Source organism: Quercus lobata, chromosome 8 (assembly GCF_001633185.2).
Source record: "Quercus lobata isolate SW786 chromosome 8, ValleyOak3.0 Primary Assembly, whole genome shotgun sequence".
Lineage (NCBI taxonomy): Eukaryota > Viridiplantae > Streptophyta > Magnoliopsida > Fagales > Fagaceae > Quercus > Quercus lobata.
In genome coordinates this window covers 3,618,547-3,627,056 of record NC_044911.1, presented here as the reverse complement: position 1 = coordinate 3,627,056, position 8,510 = coordinate 3,618,547, and the positions used below count along the sequence as shown (strand labels likewise).

The window sequence follows — 8,510 nt, the reverse complement described above, 5'->3', positions numbered from 1 at the left end:
ATGGCGCCGGAGAGGCACGAAGCCACGGCGGCGGCGGCGAAGGAGACTGATGACGTGGAGAGACCAATTGATCCAGAAGTGAGGCTGATGTACTCGGCGAACGAAGGCGACCTGGACGGGATGAGAGAACTATTGGATTCCGGCGTCAACGTCAACTTCAAGGACAGCGACGGCCGCACAGCTCTCAACGTCGCAGCCTGCAATGGACTCACCGACGTCGTTTAGCTCTTGCCTGACCGTGGCTCTGAACTCGCTCCCAGTGATTGCTTAGGTGGGTTTAGGAATTTGAATACATGATTGGAGGCTGAGAAAGTGAAAGAAAATTTTAAAATTTGAAAACCTAGTGAAATGATTAGAGAGGCGGAAAGAAGGGTAGGCTGGGTTTTTTTTATTTTATTTATTTATTTATTTTGGATGATGGGAAGGGCTGGGTTGAATTTGGGTTAATTGTTTTTGGGTTAAATGAGTTTTTAGTTAAAATTCAATAATTACTGGGTGTTGATGTCTATTTAACTCAAATAATAATTAGATGGGTTTGGGTTCAATTAGAGTGGGTGAGTTTGGGCGAGTAAATGGGTTTCGGCTTATTTTGCCATTTCTAATTCTGGTGAAAGTTAGGTTTGGTATTTTGTTAATTGAAATTGGTTTTTTTGTGTGGTCATGTAGAATTTAGTGTAAGTGTTGATATGTGTTCATTGTAAATTTAGTGAATGGAAATAATGGGTTTTGTGTGATTTGGGTGTCTTTTGTTCTAGGAGTTGGTACGGGTTCATTGAAAATTTAGTGAATTTGAATTGGGTAGTTATGTGATTTTGGAGGCCTTTGTTCTAAATGTCGATATGGGTTCATTGCAACTTTAGTGAATTGAAATGTGCTTTGCATAGCAATTGTGATATCTTGATTACAGTTTCAGCTGGACTACTATTGCTGTTTCAAACTATTATGTAGGAGAACAGTTCTTGGCCTTCTGGGTGTCTGTCAGAGCTTTCATGAGTGTGGAGATAATGTATTATAGATGGGCAATTTATTTGTTATCAGCTGCTAGTTGACCGCTTATTACCTAGATCCAACGTTAAATGTGGCCAGCAAATTATTAAATTTGATTATTATGGTAATCAGTATTTTATATTTGTTTCATAATGAGAGTATCCACCAGCATATGAGTTTAGGCAAGTGAATGAAGTATTGTGATGATAGTGAATAATGCTGTTTATTGATCCTTGATCTTACCGGTTACATCAATTCTATAATTCTTTCCTACCTAAATTTGTGTGTCAACATGTTGCTTGCTGTTCCATAGTCTCCCTCCCTTCAGGCATATAGTATTTAGTTGATGTTAACCTTCACTCCTTGTTTCTTTCCTCTTGTTTCTCTTTAGACCCGCTTGACAATATGTGAGGGACATGATGGAACTGAGACATCAAATGGGGATGTATTAGTCTTTCCAGACATGATAAGATACAGGTCAATGACATGCTCATTTGGCATTTAGTTAGATGCTTTTTCAATCTCCCCCCCCCCCCCCCTCTCGCCCCCCTCCAGAAAAAAAAGGGGTTAATACTGATTTAGTTTGGTGAAAAATGCAGGAGATTGACCCACTTTGACGTCGATTCATTTGTCGAGGAAGTGCTTGTGAAGAATGGTGAATGGCTTCCTGGAACTCCTGAAAGATTATAGGGTTCCTATGTTTTTGTATGTTGTCATGGGTCATGGGATCGACATTGTGGAGTTTGTGGACCTGCCTTGATTAGTAGATTCAAAGAAGAGATAGAATTACATGGTGTTCAAAGTACAGTTTCTGTTAACCCATGCTCACACCTTGGGGGGCATAAGCATGCAGGAAATGTTATCATATTTGGATCAAAAATCAATGGAGAAGTCACTGGGCACTGGTAAGCGGATGTCAATTGATTGATTTACTTTTACCTCCTAATGCGTTCAAGTTTTTCATACTCTGTGATTTTGCAGGTAAAGTTTTTCATCCTTCCCAATAATACATTGATCAGTTTATTGATAATGGAGCCCTCTTTTTTTCTTTTTTAAATCTATAGGTATGGATATGTCACTCCTGAGGATGTACCCGTATTGCTTGAGCAACATATTTTGAAAGGAGAAATTGTAGATTGGCTGTGGAGGTAATATTCTCATTTCTTCGTCCTTTGTGTGTGCACATGTAAACTGTGAACTGTAAACTGTAAGATCTCTTTCTAGGTAGTTTGCATCTACATCAGAGCTGTATCCACTTTTGATATCAGTTTTAGCTGTATGATAGGAGCATACATGAATTTTTTTTTTTTGTTTTAGTCATGAAGCTGGGAGGTAAGAAAGAAAATAGTGTAATGGAAAATTGTGCTTCAACTGACCCAGGATCTAGAGTAGATATAAATGAGTTTATCAACCCTCATTTTTTGTTGCTGCATTGTAGTGTCGAACACTTGCTGGTCCATATTTTGCCTCCAAGCATGATTGAATTCAAATTGTTGACTAGGCTTTACTGAAACATTTGATGGTGCATTCAGGGGTGAGATGGGATTCTCGGAAGAGGAACAGAAAAAATCCCAAGAAATAAGGATCAAGTTAAATGGCGAGACAGATGTTGGGAAAAATGCTGAAGAACTGTTGCAAACCCATAAGAGTGAGAAGGACACTGCTGCTTGTCGATCTCAACTTGAGGTAAAGGGATGCTGCCAGGGAAATGGAAACTCATACTACTGCCAAAACCCTGTGCTTCCTGAAAAGCTAGAGAATCTAGATGCCAATGTGGGTGCAACAAAGATGATTTCTGATAAAAATAGCAGCAAGGAACTAAACTCCGGGATCAAAAGCCTACTTTAGCACGCCCCAACCTATGAACCATGATTTTAGTCCCCTGAAGCTATGCTATTATCGACTGAATACATTCTTTCCTTTGGTAATAGATTAACTTTGTAACTATTTGTTCTTAAGTTAATTGATTGATCACTTGTAAAGATGTAAGCAAAACCATAAGGTTTCACATCACATCTGGAAGACTGGAACTCATAAGGAGCCCTACTCTGATAATTTGAAGTATGTATATCAAGAAGTGGTGTCCCAATCTCTGGCTAGAATATTTTACTCCTTATCCATGAGACACTCTAGAAACTCCATGGATTGATTGTGTGATAAATTAAACATGAGACCTTTGTGTTTATGTCATGCTCCAAATCAATGATTCCACCACCTGAATAACCCTAAGTGGTGTTAATAGCCCTTGACTTCGTATAATTGTAGTAATATTGAAAATATGGCCAACAACACAAAATATTGACTTCATATAATTCTAGTAATATTGAAAATATGACCAACAACACAAAACATTGATTGCTAGTGTTTTATTCCTTTATTTATTTTGGATAAATGATAAAGTCATTAACGTATATCAAAATGCACAATGCTCTTTCCTCAGTGCTATATCCTTAAGAGGAAAAGTCCAAATACGAACAGTATTCACAAGACTTTAATGCTCATCTAAAGCTTGCATTTCTCAAATATCAAGTTTCTCATCCCCATATATCCTCTGCCACTTCAAAACTACATTTGGGAATTCTCATAACTCCTTCCTAATCGCAAAAACTGATTACAATGTGCAATCTCAACATGGGTTCTTTCTATTGTTATATCATAGTTCACCTTATAGAAGCCTGGAGGAAAGTACCAATGAGCATGACATTTTTCCTTAACATTGTATGCTCTCTCTTGTGTCGATAATCTGATTCTAAGCACATTGCATTGACTCTCACTCTCCATCTCATTTTATTTAATAAACTAGCTATGAACCCACGCGTTGCGCATGATAATTATTTTTATGGTGGTTTTATTAATTTTTTTTTTTTTTTTACAATTTAAACTAAATTAATAATGAGTAATGTATTTGGTGATCATATTTTTATTTATTAAAGGAACAATCATAAATATAAATTTTGTCATACCAAAATAAAAATAATACAATTTTTCTCAGAAATTCAAAATGCAAGTTAACGAAAATATTCATTATGGGACCAAAGAATTTGACAACCTCGGCCCACTTTATACCAAGCCCAAGGCCCACACCGAGGAGGAAGAAATGGCCGAGGACGAACAAAGAAAACCCAAATAGCCTAGAAACGTTGCTGAGGACGATCCTGTTCCCAGCATTCCAGATCCTAGAAGGAAAGAACGGCACGCCGTCAAAGGCAGCCTCCCAGAGCGCCCCCAAAAAAAGGACAAGTACAATAGGATACCCATGGGGGTATGGTATAGGAGCAATTCAAAGAGAAACTGTCACCTCCGCATTAAATGTACCCAACTAACATTCTAGCTGCATTAATGAGGAAATGACCCCTAAACAGTGCGGTCTTGGTTGTCGCAACTCACAGAGAATTTGGGAAAGTGGCTGATGGGATGAGCACTAGAGTAAGACCTGCATGATCAACAGATGGAGGGCTAAGATTGACTGGAATGAGATATATAATGTGAGAGATCCTCCAAGAATGGGGGATCGAAAATCAGGAGAAAGAGAAAAAAGGAGAATACAGGAGAAATTTGCATGATCTTGGAAGCCTTTGTAACCTAGCATTGAAGAAAGCAGAAGAACACTAAGTTCCTCGGACGAAGTGCCCGAGGACAGAATTTCATACTTCAGTCTATATTCTTGTTATCCAATCCATACATAACCATGTCTAGTTGTTGTAATCCTGACTATGATCTAGTTCTTAAACCCATTCTCTATAAATTTATTGTATTGGGCTAGTTGGGTTTGAGTCTACTCATCCAATAGAAGAAGTGCTCGAACCCAATCCCTACAATTGGCGCCGTCTGTGGGAAGAACTTGTGTGTTAGTAAGGACAACAATCAAGCATGGTAGGATCAGGCCCTCATCAAGCAGACTCCCATCAGCCTGAACCAGCTAGATCGCAACATGGCAACTTTCCTAATCCTGAGCGTGATCGAAATGAAGAGAATGGAAGGTTCCGAGAGGAAAGTGCACACACCACTCAAACCAGCAAAAGCTATTCTCATGTGGGCAGTCACGTGCCCCAAAGACGAAACAACAAGTAGGTTGCGCAACCAGAAGAGGTTAGGAGTCATGTATCCCAAATTCAGAACGATAAGCAAGCCATGCAGCGGGAGATAGATGATTTGAAAAGAAGGCTGCGCCATGCACAACGAAGGCGATCTCATTCTAGGCTTGACATACCCTCCGATGATGAAAGTGACGATGACTATAGGCAAAGATCGAGAACTCCCCCAAGTGAGACCTTTTCTCACGAAGAAGAGCATTACTAGAGGCATAAGCGTAAAAGCCCATCTCCTAGGGGCTTGGGAAACGATGCCAAGAGCAGGGCACTGGATCAACTCTCCAAGTCACCTTTCACGCACCACATAGAAGGGGCTACACTTCCTCGACGATTCCAACAGCCAACTTTTGCCATTTACAACGGTAAAATAGACCTCGTGGAGCACGTGAGCCAGTTCACCCAGAAGATGGCTGTCCATTCTAAAAACGAGGCACTGATGTGCAAGGTTTTCCCGTCTAGCTTAGGACTAGTGGCAATGAGGTGGTTCAATGGCTTAAAGACGAATTCCATAGATTCTTATAGGCAGCTAACCCAAGCTTTTGGCTCCCGTTTCGTCACAAACAGCAGAGCTCCTCGGCCCTTGAACATTTTATTGTTGCTATCCATGCATGATAGAGAAACTTTAAAGGCCTACTTGGACAGATATTGGGAGATATATAATGAAATAGACGACAATTTTGACGATGTCGCCATCAGTACCTTCAAAAATAGTCTCCCAGCCAAGCAAAAGCTTAAGGAAGTCTCTGACTGGCAAGCTGGCCACCAGTGTGCTCCAACTGATAGATTGGATCGACAAGTATAAACTAGTAGAGGAAGACCAGCTGCAAGGTAAGGGAAAAGAGAAGGTTATCCCTCAAGAGAGGAGGGATTTCAGGTTGGACCGATATAACAGCAGCCGCCCGAGGAGAGATTTCATAGGGCAATCCAGAGTAACCAACACGCAAACTGTCAATGCTGTATTCTGAGAACCAATACATCGAGTGTTAGAAAAAATCAAGAACGAGCCATACTTTAAGTGGCCGAATAAGATGGCGGGAAAGTCCACGAAGCGCAATCGAAAATTTTATTGCTAATACCACCAAGACCATGGACACACCACGGAGAACTGCAGGAACCTCTGGAACTATCTGAACCAACTAGTCCGAGAAGGAAAGCCGAAGCACCTTCTACATCATTCCGGGGGTCATCAAGGCCAAACCCACCAGGAACCCTAGAGAGATACTGCCCTAAGGCCACCCGTGGGGACGATCAATGTAATCCTAGCCGTGTCAAGAAGAACAGGCACACGCCTTTCACAAGTGTTGTCCGTAACTCAACTGCCTGCCGAGGAGTCCCAGCTAGGGCCGAAGAGAGCCAGAATGAATTTTCATCCAATCTTGAGCTTTTCAAAAGAAGACAAGATCGGAACCACCCAGCCCCATGATGATGCGCTGTTGATCACTCTCAGAATCAGGGATTACGATGTGAACAGAGTGATGGTGGATGGCAGCAATGCGGCGGAGGTTATGTACCCCGACCTCTATAAGGGGCTGAGGTTAAAACTGGAAGATTTGATGCCCTATAGCTCCCCTCTAATGAGTTTCGACGGGAAGCTGGTCATTCCAAAGGGCATGATTAGGCTACCCATCCAGAACGCCCGGAGATAGTGGAGGTGAACTTTATCGTGGTGGACACCTACTCTCCCTACATAGCCATCGTCAGTAGGCCCTGGCTCCATACCTTAGGGGCTCTTGCTTTCTCATTGCGTTAGAAGGTGAAATTCCCATCAGGGGACCAAATTCTCGAAATCCGTGGTTGCCAGCCCACGGCAAGGTAGTGTGTGGTGGCTGCCATCTCACATCGACTCAATGCGGAGCACTCAGCCTTCGCTGAAAAAAATTTATAGCAATCAAGGGCCCTAGTGTCGCCTCCTGATACAGGTGCCGATGAGGCGAAATACGAAGATCTAAAGGAGGTGGTTATTGGTGATGACCTGGAGAAGTTCTTTCGGGTAGGGGCTCAGCTACCCCTTTAGGAGAAGGATGAGTCAATTGAGTTTCTCAAGTGAAATATTGACGTATTTGCATGGGATGCCTGCGATGCTCTTGGGATTGATCCAACCTTCACCTGTCACCATCTCAATTTCAAACCGATCATCACTCCCAAGAAGCAGCCACCCCGACGCCCATCAAGAGAGCATGCTAATGCAATTAGGGACGAAGTGGCGAAACTTAAGCGTGCAGGGGCTATCAAAGAGGTTTTTTACCCCGAGTGGTTGGCCAACACCATGGTGGCCAAGAAGAAAAGCGGAAAATGGTGGGTTTATGTGGACTTCATGGACCTAAATAAAGCATGCCCGAAAGACCCGTTCCCTATGCCTTAGATAGACCAGCTGGTGGATGCAACAGCACGCCATCCTCGGATGAGTTTCTTAGATGCCTTTCAATACTATCATCAAATACCACTAGCCCTGGAGGATCAGGAGAAGACAACCTTCGTGACACCAGCTGGGAACTATCACTACAAGGTAATGTCGTTCAGTCTGAAGAACGCAGGGTCCACTTATCAAAGAATGATGACGAGAATGTTCGAGCCGCAGTTGGGCAAGAGCATCGAAATCTATGTTGATGATATGGTGGTGAAGAGTAAAGTGGTGTCCGAGCATTTAGGAGACCTCGACAGCATCTTTAGTGTCTTAAGGAAGGATAAACTGTGCCTAAATGCTTCCAAATGTTCATTTGGTGTGAGATCAGGCAAGTTTCTGGGCTATGTGGTTTCTCATAGGGGAATTGAGGTTAACCTTGACCATATCAAGGCTATAAATGATCTAAAACCACAGCAAAACGCTAAGGAAGTTCAAAAGCTTACTAGGATGATCGTAGCCCTAAATCGATTCATTTCCAGGTTGGCGAATAGATGTAGACCATTCTATCTCTTGATCAACAAGTGGAAAGGGTTTGAGTGGTCCGAGGACTGTATTGTGGCCTTCCAACAACTCAAGAAGTACCTATTCCGGCCACCTATCATGTCCAATCCTAAGGCCGATGAAGTCCTATACGTATATATTGTTGTGGCCCCCCTTGCTGTGAGTTTGGTGCTAATACGGGATGACAATGGCCTCCAAAAGCTAGTCTATTATGTGAGCAAGTTGTTGCATGAAGCTGAGGTCAGATATTTACCCCTAGAGAAGGCCATACTGGCCGTGGTCCATGCTATGCGAAAGCTTTTCCATTATTTCCAAGCCCACACAGCGGTTGTTCTAACCCAACTACCCTTGAAGTCCATACTTCAGACCGCTGATTACACTAGAAGGATTGCCATTTGGAGCGCAATCCTAGGAGTTTTTGACATCAAGTACATGCCCCGAACCGCCATAAAGGGCCAGATCCTAGTTGACTTGGTGGCCGAATTTGCTAAACCACCAATAGAAACAATAGCAAAAGAGCACAACAT

General features: G+C 42.3%; 1 pseudogene; it reads left to right on the top strand.

Annotated features, from left to right (window-relative positions):
- LOC115956122 lies at positions 1-3,172 on the top strand (annotated as a pseudogene).
- Positions 3,173-8,510: the final 5,338 nt, after the last annotated feature.